Genomic DNA, 15,531 nt, shown 5'->3' with positions numbered 1-15,531 from the left:
GTAAATCTATCGGTGTTTACCAGGAGAGGGGATAAGGGTAAATCTATCGATGTTTACTGAGAGAGGGGATTAGGGTAAATCTATCAGTGTTTACCGAGAGAGGGGATTAGGGTAAATCTATCGGTGTTTACCGAGAGAGGGGATTAGGGTAAATCTATCGGTGTTTACCCGGAGAGGGGATTAGGGTAAATCTATCGATCTTTACCGAGAGAGGGGATTAGGGTAAATCTATCGGTGTTTACCAGGAGAGGGGATTAGGGTAAATCTATCGGTGTTTACCGAGAGAGGGGATTAGGGTAAATCTATCGGTGTTCACCGAGAGAGGGGATTAGGGTAAATCTGTCGGTGTTTACCGAGAGAGGGGATTACGGTAAATCTATCGGTGTTTACCGAGAGAGGGGATTAGGGTAAATATATCGGTGTTCACCGAGAGAGGGGATTAGGGTAAATCTATCGGTGTTCACCAGGAGAGAGGGGATTAGGGTAAATCTATCGGTGTTTACCAGGAGAGAGGGGATTAGGGTAAATCTATCAGTGTTTACCGAGAGAGGGGATTGGGGTAAATCTATCGGTGTTTACCGATAGAGGGGATTAGGGTCAATCTATCGGTGTTTAACAGGAGAGAGGGGATTAGGGTAAATCTATCGGTGTTTACCGAGAGAGGGGATTAGGGTCAATCTATCGGTGTTTACCGAGAGAGGGGATTAGGGTAAATCTATCAATGTTTACCGAGAGAGGGGATTGGGGTAAATCTATCGGTGTTTAACAGGAGAGAGGGGATTAGGGTAAATCTATCGGTGTTTACCGAGAGAGGGGATTAGGGTCAATCTATCGGTGTTTACCGAGAGAGGGGATTAGGGTAAATCTATCAATGTTTACCGAGAGAGGGGATTGGGGTAAATCTATCGGTGTTTACCGAGGGAGGGGATTGGGGTAAATCTACCGGTGCTTACCGAGAGAGGGGATTGGGGTAAATCTATCGGTGTTTACCGAGAGAGGGGATTCGGGTAAATCTATCGGTGTTTACCGAGAGAGGGGATTCGGGTAAATCTATCGGTGTTTACCAGGAGATAGGGGATTGGGGTAAATCTATCGGTGTTTACCAGGAGAGAGGGGATTTTGGTCAATCTATCGGTGTTTACCGAGAGAGGGGATTAGGGTAAATCTATCAATGTTTACCGAGAGAGGGGAATGGGGTAAATCTATCAGTGTTTACCAAGAGAGGGGATTGGGGTAAATCTACCGGTGTTCACCGAGAGAGGAGATTAGGGTAAATCTATCAGTGTTTACCGAGAGAGGGGATTAGGGTAAAACTATCAGTGTTTACCGAGAGAGGGGATTAGGGTGAATCTATCAGTGTTTACCGAGAGAGGGGATTAGGGTAAAACTATCAGTGTTTACCGAGAGAGGGGATTAGGGTAAATCTATCAGTGTTTACCGAGAGAGGGGATTGGGGTAAATCTATCGGTGTTTACCGAGAGAGGGGATTCTGGTAAATCTATCGGTGTTTACCGAGAGAGGGGATTAGGGTAAATCTATCGGTGTTTACCAGGAGAGAAGGGATTAGGGTAAATCTATCGGTGTTTACCGAGAGAGGGGATTAGGGTAAATCTATCAGTGTTCACCGAGAGAGGGGATTAGGGTAAATCTATCGGTGTTTACCGAGAGAGGGGATTAGGGTAAATCTATCGGTGTTTACTGAGAGAGGGGATTAGGGTAAATCTATCGGTGTTCACCGAGAGAGGGGATTAGGGTAAATCTATCGGTGTTTACCGAGAGAGGGGATTGGGGTAAATCTATCGGTGTTCACCGAGAGAGGGGATCGGGGTAAATCTATCGGTGTTTACCGAGAGAGGGGATCAGGGTAAATCTATCGGTGTTTACCGAGAGAGGGGATTAGGGTAAATCTATCGGTGTTTACCGAGAGAGGGGATTAGGGTAAATCTATCGGTGTTTACCGAGAGAGGGGATTAGGGTAAATCTATCGGTGTTTACCTGGAGAGGGGATTAGGGTAAATCTATCGATGTTTACCGAGAGAGGGGATTAGGGTAAATCTATCGGTGTTTACCAGGAGAGGGGATTAGGGTAAATCTATCGGTGTTTACCGAGAGAGGGGATTAGGGTAAATCTATCGGTGTTTACCAGGAGAGAGGGGATTAGGGTAAATCTATCGGTGTTCACCGAGAGAGGGGATTAGGGTAAATCTGTCGGTGTTTACCGAGAGCGGGGATTACGGTAAATCTATCGGTGTTCACCGAGAGAGGGGATTAGGGTAAATCTATCGGAGTTCACCAGGAGAGAGGGGATTAGGGTAAATCTATCGGTGTTTACCGAGAGAGGGGATTGGGGTAAATCTATCGGTGTTTACCGAGAGAGGGGATTGGGGTAAATCTATCGTTGTTTACCAGGAGAGAGGGGATTAGGGTAAATCTATCGGTGTTTACCGAGAGAGGGGATTCGGGTAAATCTATCGGTGTTCACCGAGAGAGGGGATTAGGGTAAATCTATCAGTGTTCACCAGGAGAGAGGGGATTAGGGTAAATCTATCGGTGTTTACCGAGAGAGGTGTTTGGGGTAAATCTATCGGTGTTTACCGAGAGAGGGGATTAGGGTAAATCTATTGGTGTTCACCGAGAGAGGGGATGAGGGTAAATCTATCGGTGTTCACCAGGAGAGAGGGGATTCGGGTAAATCTATCGGTGTTTACCGAGAGAGGGGTTTGGGGTAAATCTATCGGTGTTTACCGAGAGAGGGGATTGGGGTAAATCTATCGGTGTTTACCAGGAGAGAGGGGATTTGGGTCAATCTATCGGTGTTTACCGAGAGAGGGGATTAGGGTAAATCTATCAATGTTTACCGAGAGAGGGGAATGGGGTAAATCTATCAGTGTTTACCGAGAGAGGGGATTGGGGTAAATCTACCGGTGTTCACCGAGAGAGGGGATTAGGGTAAATCTATCAGTGTTTACCGAGAGAGGGGATTAGGGTAAAACTATCAGTGTTTACCGAGAGAGGGGATTAGGGTAAATCTATCGCTGTTCACCGAGAGAGGGGATTGGGGTAAATCTGTCGGTGTTCACTGAGAGAGGGGATTAGGGTAAATCTATCGGTGTTCACCGAGAGAGGGGATTAGGTTAAATTTATCGGTGTTTACCGAGAGAGGGGATTAGGGTAAATCTATCGGTGTTCACCGAGAGAGGGGATTAGGGTAACTCTATCGGTGTTCACCGAGAGAGGGGATTAGGGTAAATCTATCGGTGTTCACCGAGAGAGGGGATTAGGGTAAAACTATCAGTGTTTACCGAGAGAGGGGATTAGGGTAAATCTATCAGTGTTTACCGAGAGAGGGGATTGGGGTAAATCTATCGGTGTTTACCGAGAGAGGGGATTCTGGTAAATCTATCGGTGTTTACCGAGAGAGGGGATTAGGGTAAATCTATCGGTGTTTACCAGGAGAGAAGGGATTAGGGTAAATCTATCGGTGTTTACCGAGAGAGGGGATTAGGGTAAATCTATCAGTGTTCACCGAGAGAGGGGATTAGGGTAAATCTATCGGTGTTTACCGAGAGAGGGGATTAGGGTAAATCTATCGGTGTTTACTGAGAGAGGGGATTAGGGTAAATCTATCGGTGTTCACCGAGAGAGGGGATTAGGGTAAATCTATCGGTGTTTACCGAGAGAGGGGATTGGGGTAAATCTATCGGTGTTCACCGAGAGAGGGGATTGGGGTAAATCTATCGGTGTTTACCGAGAGAGGGGATCAGGGTAAATCTATCAGTGTTTACCGAGAGAGGGGATTAGGGTAAAACTATCAGTGTTTACCGAGAGAGGGGATTAGGGTAAATCTATCGCTGTTCACCGAGAGAGGGGATTGGGGTAAATCTATCGGTGTTCACTGAGAGAGGGGATTAGGGTAAATCTATCGGTGTTCACCGAGAGAGGGGATTAGGTTAAATTTATCGGTGTTTACCGAGAGAGGGGATTAGGGTAAATCTATCGGTGTTCACCGAGAGAGGGGATTAGGGTAACTCTATCGGTGTTCACCGAGAGAGGGGATTAGGGTAAATCTATCGGTGTTCACCGAGAGAGGGGATTAGGGTCAATCTATCGGTGTTCACCGAGAGAGGGGATTAGGGTAAATCTATCGGTGTTCACCGAGAGAGGGGATTAGGGTCAATCTATCGGTGTTCACCGAGAGAGGGGATTAGGGTAAATCTATCGGTGTTTACTGAGAGAGGGGATTAGGGTAAATCTATCGGTGTTCAGCGAGAGAGGGGATTAGGGTAAATCTATTGGTGTTTACCGAGAGAGGGGATTAGGGTAAATCTAATGGTGTTCACCGAGAGGGTGGATTAGGGTAAATCTATCGGTGTTTACCAGGAGAGGGGATTAGGGTAAATCTATCGGTGTTCACCAGGAGAGAGGGGATTGGGGTAAATCTATCGGTGTTCACCAGGAGAGAGGGGATTAGGGTAAATCAATCGGTGTTTACTGAGAGAGGGGATTAGGGTAAATCTATCGGTGTTCACCGAGAGAGGGGATTAGGGTAAATCTATCGGTGTTCACCGAGAGAGGGGATTAGGGTAAATCTATCGGTGTTCACCAGGAGAGAGGGGATTAGTGTAAATCTATCGGTGTTTACCGAGAGAGGGGATTAGGGTAAATCTATCGGTGTTTACCGAGAGAGGGGATTAGGGTAAATCTATCGGTGTTCACCGAGAGAGGGGATTCGGGTAAATCTGTCGGTGTCTACCGAGAGAGGGGATTACGGTAAATCTATCGGTGTTTACCGAGAGAGGGGATTAGGGTAAATCTATCGGTGTTCACCGAGAGAGGGGATTAGGGTAAATCTATCGGTGTTCACCAGGAGAGAGGGGATTAGGGTAAATCTATCGGTGTTTACCAGGAGAGAGGGGATTAGGGTAAATCTATCAGTGTTTACCGAGAGAGGGGATTGGGGTAAATCTATCGGTGTTTACCGATAGAGGGGATTAGGGTCAATCTATCGGTGTTTAACAGGAGAGAGGGGATTAGGGTAAATCTATTGGTGTTTACCGAGAGAGGGGATTAGGGTCAATCTATCGGTGTTCACCGAGAGAGGGGATTAGGGTAAATCTATCGGTGTTCACCGAGAGAGGGGATTAGGGTAAATCTATCAGTGTTTACCAGGAGAGAGGGGATTAGGGTAAATCTATCGGTGTTTACCAGGAGAGAGGGGATTAGGGTAAATCTATCGGTGTTTACCGAGAGAGGGGATTGGGGTAAATCTATCAGTGTTTACCGAGAGAGGGGATTAGAATCTATCGGTGTTTACCGAGAGAGGGGATTAGGGTAAATCTATTGGTGTTTACCGAGAGAGGGGATTAGGGTAAATCTATTGGTGTTTACCGAGAGAGGGGATTAGGGTAAATCTATCGGTGTTTACCAGGAGAAAGGGGATTAGGGTAAATCTATCGGTGTTTACCGAGAGAGAGGATTGGGGTAAATCTATCGGTGTTTACCAGGAGAGAGGGGATTAGGGTAAATCTATCGGTGTTTACCGAGAGAGGGGATTAGGGTAAATCTATCGGTGTTTACCGAGAGAGGGGATTAGGGTAAATCTATCAGTGTTTACCGAGAGAGGGGATTAGGGTAAATCTATCGGTGTTTACCGAGAGAGGGGATTAGGGTAAATCTATCGGTGTTTACCAGGAGAGGGGATTAGGGTAAATCTATCGATGTTTACCGAGAGAGGGGATTAGGGTAAATCTATCGGTGTTTACCAGGAGAGGGGATTAGGGTAAATCTATCGGTGTTTACCGAGAGAGGGGATTAGGGTAAATCTATCGGTGTTCACCGAGAGAGGGGATTAGGGTAAATCTGTCGGTGTTTACCGAGAGAGGGGATTACGGTAAATCTATCGGTGTTTACCGAGAGAGGGGATTAGGGTAAATCTATCGGTGTTCACCGAGAGAGGGGATTAGGGTAAATCTATCGGTGTTCACCAGGAGAGAGGGGATTAGGGTAAATCTATCGGTGTTTACCGATAGAGGGGATTAGGGTCAATCTATCGGTGTTTAACAGGAGAGAGGGGATTAGGGTAAATCTATCGGTGTTTACCGAGAGAGGGGATTAGGGTCAATCTATCGGTGTTTACCGAGAGAGGGGATTAGGGTAAATCCATCAATGTTTACCGAGAGAGGGGATTGGGGTAAATCTATCGGTGTTTAACAGGAGAGAGGGGATTAGGGTAAATCTATCGGTGTTTACCGAGAGAGGGGATTAGGGTCAATCTATCGGTGTTTACCGAGAGAGGGGATTAGGGTAAATCTATCAATGTTTACCGAGAGAGGGGATTGGGGTAAATCTATCGGTGTTTACCGAGAGAGGGGATTGGGGTAAATCTACCGGTGCTTACCGAGAGAGGGGATTAGGGTAAATCTATCGGTGTTTACCGAGAGAGGCGAATCGGGTAAATCTATCGGTGTTTACCGAGAGAGGGGATTAGGGTAAATCTATCGGTGTTTACCAGGAGAGAGGGGATTGGGGTAAATCTATCGGTGTTTACCAGGAGAGAGGGGATTTTGGTCAATCTATCGGTGTTTACCGAGAGAGGGGATTAGGGTAAATCTATCAATGTTTACTGAGAGAGGGGAATGGGGTAAATCTATCAGTGTTTACCGAGAGAGGGGATTGGGGTAAATCTACCGGTGTTCACCGAGAGAGGGGATCAGGGTAAATCTATCAGTGTTTACCGAGAGAGGGGATTAGGGTAAAACTATCAGAGTTTACCGAGAGAGGGGATTAGGGTAAATCTATCAGTGTTTACCGAGAGAGGGGATTAGGGTAAAACTATCAGTGTTTACCGAGAGAGGGGATTAGGGTAAATCTATCAGTGTTTACCGAGAGAGGGGATTCTGGTAAATCTATCGGTGTTTACCGAGAGAGGGGATTAGGGTAAATCTATCGGTGTTTACCAGGAGAGAAGGGATTAGGGTAAATCTATCGGTGTTTACCGAGAGAGGGGATAAGGGCAAATCTATCGGTGTTTACCGAGAGAGGGGATTAGGGCAAATCTATCAGTGTTCACCAGTGGAGAGGTTTATGGTAAATCTACCAGTGTTCACCACGGGAGAGGTTTATGGTAAATCTACTGGTGTTTACCAGGGGAGATGTTTTTAGTAAATCTACCAGTGTTTACCAGGGGAGAGGTTTATGGTAAATCTACCAGTGTTGACCAGGGGAGAGGTTTATGGTATATCTATCGGTGCTAACTAGGAGAGTGTATTGCGGTATATCTATTGGTGTTTACCGGGAGGGTGTATTGCGGCATATCTCTTGGTGCGTACCAGGAGAGTGTATTGCGGTATGTCTATTGGTGTTTACCGGGAGAGTGTATTGCGGTATATCTATCGGTGTTTACCGGGAGAGTGCATTGCGGTATATCTGTTGGTGTTTACCGGGAGAGTGTATTGCGGTATATCTATTGGTGTTTCCCGGGAGAGTGCATTGCGGTATATCTGTTGGTGTTTACCGGGAGAGTGTATTGCGGTATATCTATTGGTGTTTACCGGGAGAGTGTATTGCGGTATATCTATTGGTGTTTACCGGGAGAGCAAATTGCTGTAAATCTATTGGTGTTTACCGGGAGAGTGTATTGCGGTATATCTATCGGTATTTACCGGGAGAGTGCATTGCGGTATATCTGTTGGTGTTTACCGGGAGAGTGCATTGCGGTATATCTGTTGGTGTTTACCGGGAGAGTGTATTGCGGTATATCTATCGGTGTTTACCGGGAGAGTGTATTGCGGTATATCTGTTGGTGTTTACCGGGAGAGTGTATTGCGGTATATCTATTGGTGTTTACCGGGAGAGTGTATTGCGATATATCTGTTGGTGTTTACCGGGAGAGTGTATTGCGATATATCTATCAGTGTTTACCGGGAGAGTGTATTGCGGTATATCTATCGGTGTTTACCGGGAGAGTGTATTGCGGTATATCTATTGGTGTTTACCGGGAGAGTGTATTGCGGTATATCTATTGGTGCTTACCGGGAGAGTGTATTGCGATATATCTATCGGTGTTTACCGGGAGAGTGTATTGCGGTATATCTGTTGGTGTTTACCGGGAGAGTGTATTGCGGTATATCTATTGGTGTTTACCGGGAGAGTGTATTGCGATATATCTATTGGTGTTTACCGGGAGAGTGTATTGCGATATATCTATCGGTGTTTACCGGGAGAGTGTATTGCGGTATATCTATCGGTGTTTACCGGGAGAGTGTATTGCGATATATCTATTGGTGTTTACCGGGAGAGTGTATTGCGATATATCTATCGGTGTTTACCGGGAGAGTGTATTGCGGTATATCTATCGGTGTTTACCGGGAGAGTGTATTGCGGTATATTTATCGGTGTTTACCGGGAGAGTGTATTGCGGTATATTTATCGGTGTTTACCGGGAGAGTGTATTGCGGTATATCTATTGGTGTTTACCGGGAGAGTGTATTGCGGTATATCTATTGGTGTTTACCAGGAGGGTGTATTGCGGTATATCTATCGGTGTTTACCGGGAGAGTGTATTGCGGTATATTTATCGGTGTTTACCGGGAGAGTGTATTGCGGTATATCTATCGGTGTTTACCGGGAGAGTGTATTGCGGTATATCTATCGGTGTTTACCGGGAGAGTGTATTGCGGTATATCTATCGGTGTTTACCGGGAGAGTGTATTGCGGTATATCTATCGGTGTTTACCGGGAGAGTGTATTGCGGTATATTTATCGGTGTTTACCGGGAGAGTGTATTGCGGTATATCTATTGGTGTTTACCGGGAGAGTGTATTGCGGTATATCTATTGGTGTTTACCAGGAGGGTGTATTGCGGTATATCTATCGGTGTTTACTGGGAGAGTGTATTGCGGTATATCTATCGGTGTTTACCGGGAGAGTGTATTGCGGTATATCGACCGGTGTTTACCGGGAGAGTGTATTGCGGTATATCTATCGGTGTTTACCGGGAGAGTGTATTGCGGTATATCTATCGGTGTTTACCGGGAGAGTGTATTGCGGTATATCTATCTGTGTTTACCGGGAGAGTGTATTGCGGTATATCTATCGTTGTTTACCGGGAGACTGTATTGCGGTATATCTATCGGTGTTTACCGGGAGAGTGTATTGGGGTATATCTATCTGTGTTTACCGGGAGAGTGTATTGCGGTATATCTATCGGTGTTTACCGGGAGAGTGTATTGCGGTATATCTATTGGTGCTTACCGGGAGAGTGTATTGCGATATATCTATCGGTGTTTACCGGGAGAGTGTATTGCGGTATATCTGTTGGTGTTTACCGGGAGAGTGTATTGCGGTATATCTATTGGTGTTTACCGGGAGAGTGTATTGCGATATATCTATTGGTGTTTACCGGGAGAGTGTATTGCGATATATCTATCGGTGTTTACCGGGAGAGTGTATTGCGGTATATCTATCGGTGTTTACCGGGAGAGTGCATTGCGGTATATCTGTTGGTGTTTACCGGGAGAGTGTATTGCGGTATATCTATTGGTGTTTCCCGGGAGAGTGCATTGCGGTATATCTGTTGGTGTTTACCGGGAGAGTGTATTGCGGTATATCTATCGGTGTTTACCGGGAGAGTGTATTGCGGTATATCTGTTGGTGTTTACCGGGAGAGTGTATTGCGGTATATCTATTGGTGTTTACCGGGAGAGTGCATTGCGGTATATCTGTTGGTGTTTACCGGGAGAGTGTATTGCGGTATATCTATCGGTGTTTACCGGGAGAGTGTATTGCGGTATATCTATCGGTGTTTACCGGGAGAGTGTATTGCGGTATATCTGTTGGTGTTTACCGGGAGAGTGTATTGCGGTATATCTATCTTTGCTTACCGGGAGAGTGTATTGCGGTATATCTATCGGTGTTTACCGGGAGAGTGTATTGCGGTATATCCATCTGTGTTTACCGGGAGAGTGTATTGCGATATATCTATTGGTGTTTACCGGGAGAGTGTATTGCGGTATATCTATTGGTGCTTACCGGGAGAGTGTATTGCGATATATCTATCGGTGTTTACCGGGAGAGTGTATTGCGGTATATCTGTTGGTGTTTACCGGGAGAGTGTATTGCGGTATATCTATTGGTGTTTACCGGGAGAGTGTATTGCGATATATCTATTGGTGTTTACCGGGAGAGTGTATTGCGATATATCTATCGGTGTTTACCGGGAGAGTGTATTGCGGTATATCTATCGGTGTTTACCGGGAGAGTGTATTGCGGTATATCTATTGGTGTTTACCGGGAGAGTGTATTGCGATATATCTATTGGTGTTTACCGGGAGAGTGTATTGCGATATATCTATCGGTGTTTACCGGGAGAGTGTATTGCGGTATATCTATCGGTGTTTACCGGGAGAGTGTATTGCGGTATATTTATCGGTGTTTACCGGGAGAGTGTATTGCGGTATATTTATCGGTGTTTACCGGGAGAGTGTATTGCGGTATATCTATTGGTGTTTACCGGGAGAGTGTATTGCGGTATATCTATTGGTGTTTACCAGGAGAGTGTATTGCGGTATATCTATCGGTGTTTACCGGGAGAGTGTATTGCGGTATATCTATCGGTGTTTACCGGGAGAGTGTATTGCGGTATATCTATCGGTGTTTACCGGGAGAGTGTATTGCGGTATATCTATCGGTGTTTACCGGGAGAGTGTATTGCGGTATATTTATCGGTGTTTACCGGGAGAGTGTATTGCGGTATATCTATTGGTGTTTACCGGGAGAGTGTATTGCGGTATATCTATTGGTGTTTACCGGGAGGGTGTATTGCGGTATATCTATCGGTGTTTACTGGGAGAGTGTATTGCGGTATATCTATCGGTGTTTACCGGGAGAGTGTATTGCGGTATATCGATCGGTGTTTACCGGGAGAGTGTATTGCGGTATATCTATCGGTGTTTACCGGGAGAGTGTATTGCGGTCTATCTATCGGTGTTTACCGGGAGAATGTATTGCGGTATATCTATCTGTGTTTACCGGGAGAGTGTATTGCGGTATATCTATCGGTGTTTACCGGGAGAGTGTATTGCGGTATATCTATCTGTGTTTACCGGGAGAGTGTATTGCGGTATATCTATCGGTGTTTACCGGGAGACTGTATTGCGGTATATCTATCGGTGTTTACCGGGAGAGTGTATTGGGGTATATCTATCTGTGTTTACCGGGAGAGTGTATTGCGGTATATCTATCGGTGTTTACCGGGAGAGTGTATTGCGGTATATCTATTGGTGTTTACCGGGAGAGTGCATTGCGGTATATCTATCGGTGTTTACCGGGAGAGTGCATTGCGGTATATCTATCGGTGTTTACCGGGAGAGTGTATTGCGGTATATCTATCGGTGTTTACCGGGAGAGTGTATTGCGGTATATCTATCGGTGTTTACCGGGAGAGTGTATTGCGGTATATCCATCTGTGTTTACCGGGAGAGTGTATTGCGATATATCTATTGGTGTTTACCGGGAGAGTGTATTGCGGTATATCTATTGGTGCTTACCGGGAGAGTGTATTGCGATATATCTATCGGTGTTTACCGGGAGAGTGTATTGCGGTATATCTGTTGGTGTTTACCGGGAGAGTGTATTGCGGTATATCTATTGGTGTTTACCGGGAGAGTGTATTGCGATATATCTATTGGTGTTTACCGGGAGAGTGTATTGCGATATATCTATCGGTGTTTACCGGGAGAGTGTATTGCGGTATATCTATCGGTGTTTACCGGGAGAGTGTATTGCGGTATATCTATTGGTGTTTACCGGGAGAGTGTATTGCGATATATCTATTGGTGTTTACCGGGAGAGTGTATTGCGATATATCTATCGGTGTTTACCGGGAGAGTGTATTGCGGTATATCTATCGGTGTTTACCGGGAGAGTGTATTGCGGTATATTTATCGGTGTTTACCGGGAGAGTGTATTGCGGTATATTTATCGGTGTTTACCGGGAGAGTGTATTGCGGTATATCTATTGGTGTTTACCGGGAGAGTGTATTGCGGTATATCTATTGGTGTTTACCAGGAGAGTGTATTGCGGTATATCTATCGGTGTTTACCGGGAGAGTGTATTGCGGTATATCTATCGGTGTTTACCGGGAGAGTGTATTGCGGTATATCTATCGGTGTTTACCGGGAGAGTGTATTGCGGTATATCTATCGGTGTTTACCGGGAGAGTGTATTGCGGTATATTTATCGGTGTTTACCGGGAGAGTGTATTGCGGTATATCTATTGGTGTTTACCGGGAGAGTGTATTGCGGTATATCTATTGGTGTTTACCGGGAGGGTGTATTGCGGTATATCTATCGGTGTTTACTGGGAGAGTGTATTGCGGTATATCTATCGGTGTTTACCGGGAGAGTGTATTGCGGTATATCGATCGGTGTTTACCGGGAGAGTGTATTGCGGTATATCTATCGGTGTTTACCGGGAGAGTGTATTGCGGTCTATCTATCGGTGTTTACCGGGAGAATGTATTGCGGTATATCTATCTGTGTTTACCGGGAGAGTGTATTGCGGTATATCTATCGGTGTTTACCGGGAGAGTGTATTGCGGTATATCTATCTGTGTTTACCGGGAGAGTGTATTGCGGTATATCTATCGGTGTTTACCGGGAGACTGTATTGCGGTATATCTATCGGTGTTTACCGGGAGAGTGTATTGGGGTATATCTATCTGTGTTTACCGGGAGAGTGTATTGCGGTATATCTATCGGTGTTTACCGGGAGAGTGTATTGCGGTATATCTATTGGTGTTTACCGGGAGAGTGCATTGCGGTATATCTATCGGTGTTTACCGGGAGAGTGCATTGCGGTATATCTATCGGTGTTTACCGGGAGAGTGTATTGCGGTATATCTATCGGTGTTTACCGGGAGAGTGTATTGCGGTTTATCTATCGGTGTTTACCGGGAGAGTGTATTGCGGTATATCTATTGGTGTTTACCGGGAGAGTGTATTGCGGTATATCTATCGGTGTTTACCGGGAGAGTGTATTGCGGTATATCTATCGGTGTTTACCGGGAGAGTGTATTGCGGTATATCTATCGGTGTTTACCGGGAGAGTGTATTGCGGTATATCTATCGGTGTTTACCGGGAGAGTGTATTGCGGTATATCTATTGGTGTTTACCGGGAGAGTGTATTGCGGTATATCTATTGGTGTTTACCGGGAGAGTGTATTGCGGTATATCTATTGGTGTTTACCTGGAGAGAGCATTTGTCGCATTTCTTGCCAGACTGTGTATTGCAGGGGTTCCCTGAACACTCCCAAGTCCAGATCACTGCTCACCACACAGTCTGTCATTTCCTCTCTTTTCCTGGAACCTGAGGAAATGGTTCATTAACAGGTTTGTTTGAAATATTAAGCCGTGGGGGGTTGTAAAAATAAATAAACAGTGTGAGAATGTGGAAGACAAGGTTTAAAATTCACCCTCACCTCCGCTTCAGTCCTTTAACTCCTGCGTACAATTAGAAACACAACACATAACGATTAGTAAACACGTTTACTGCACATAATCTGCCTTTTGCATTGAAGCGAAAATCACACCTCCCCCGAAGGCCATGGATAAAGACATCGCCATGCTGACCTGGTGGGCTCGGCTTTCTGCTCACTCAGCTCTTCACTCCCAAGGCAACAATCGGGCTCAGTGCCCTGGACTGTAGAGAAGCTGTTTACAGGAGGAGGATCAGCTGTGATATCTTCTACAGTCGAATAGCCGACTGATTCTCTCATACAAAAACTGGCCACCTGCATCAAAGTGCTGGAGGGCTGCCCACAGCTGAACTGCAATATGAGTTAGCACATTATCAAAGGGAGGGAGAAGATGAAGCTAATTATACAAACAGACATGTTTGTTTTATTGTAGAAACTCAGGGGTCGAAATTGGTCTGGGGCAGGATCGTAAATTGACAGGATCGTAAAGCGGGCAGGATTATTTTAAAAAATTCATTCATGGGATGTGGGCGTCGCTGGCGAGGCCGGCATTTATTGCCCATCCCTAATTGCTCTTGAGAAGGTGGTGATGAGCCGCCTTCTTGAACCGCTGCAGTCCGTGTGGTGACGGTTCTCCCACAGTGCTGTTAGGAAGGGAGTTCCAGGATTTTGACCCAGCGACGATGAAGGAACGGCGATATATTTCCAAGTCAGGATGGTGTGTGACTTGGAGGGGAACGTGCAGGTGGTGTTGTTCCCATGTACCTGCTGCCCTTGTCCTTCCAGGTGGTAGAGGTTGCGGGTTTGGGAGGTGCTGTCGAAGAAGCCTTGGAGAGTTGCTGCAGTGCATCCTGTGGATGGGACACACTGCAGCCACTGTGCGCTGGTGGTGAAGGGAGTGAATGTTTAGGGTGGTGGATGGGGTGCAAATTAAGCGGGCTGCTTTGTCCTGGATGGTGTTGAGCTTCTTGAGTGTTGTTGGAGCTGCACTCATCCAGGCAAGTGGAGAGTATTCCATCACACTCCTGACTTGTGCTTTGTAGATGGTGGAAAGGCTTTGGGGAGTCAGGAGATGAGTCAGTCACCGCAGAATACCCAGCCTCTGACCTGGTCTTGCAGCCACAGTATTTATATGGCTGATCCAGTTAAGTTTCTGGTCAATGGTGACCCCCAGGATGTTGATGGTGGGGGATTCGGCGATGGTAATGCCGTTGAATGTCAAGTGGAGGTGGTTAGATTCTCTCTTGTTGGAGATGGTCATTGCCTGGCACTTGTCTGGCACAAATGTTAGTTGCCACTTATGAGCTCAAGGCTGGATGTTGTCCAGGTCTTGCTGCATGCGGGCTCGGACTGCTTCATTATCTGACGGGTTGCGAATGGAACTGAACACTGTGCAATCATCAGTGAACATCCCCATTTCTGACCTTATGATGGAGGGAAGGTCATTGATGAAGCAGCTGAAGATGGTTGGGCCTAGGACACTGCCCTGAGGGACTCCTGCAGCAATGTCCTGGGGCTGAGATGATTGTCCTCCAACAACCACTACCATCTTCCTTTGTGCTAGGTATGATACCAGCCACTGGAGAGTTTTCCCCCTGATTCCCATTGACTTCAATTTTACTTGGGCTCCTTGGTGCCACACTCGGTCAAATGCTGCCTTGATGTCAAGGTCAGTCACTCTCACCTCACCTCTGGAATTCAGCTCTTTTGTCCATGTTTGGACGAAGGCTGTAATGAGGTCTGGAGCTGAGTGGTCCTGGCGGAACCCAAACTGAGCATCGGTGAGCAGGTTATTGATGAATACGTGCTGCTTGATAGCACTGTCGATGACACCTTCCATCACTTTGCTGATGATTGAGAGTAGACTGATGGGGCGGTAATTGGCCGGATTGGATTTGTTCTGCTTTTTGTGGACAGGACATACCTGGGCAATTTTCCACATTGTCGGGTAGATGCCAGTGTTGTAGCTGTACTGGAACAGTTTGGCTCGAGGCACGGCTAGTTCTGGAGCACAAGAGTTCAGCACTACAGCTGGGATGTTGTCGGGGCCAACA

The sequence above is a fragment of the Heptranchias perlo genome, unplaced genomic scaffold, assembly GCF_035084215.1.
Source record: "Heptranchias perlo isolate sHepPer1 unplaced genomic scaffold, sHepPer1.hap1 HAP1_SCAFFOLD_552, whole genome shotgun sequence".
Classification (NCBI taxonomy): Eukaryota; Metazoa; Chordata; class Chondrichthyes; order Hexanchiformes; family Hexanchidae; genus Heptranchias; species Heptranchias perlo.
This window is presented reverse-complemented; position numbering follows the sequence as displayed.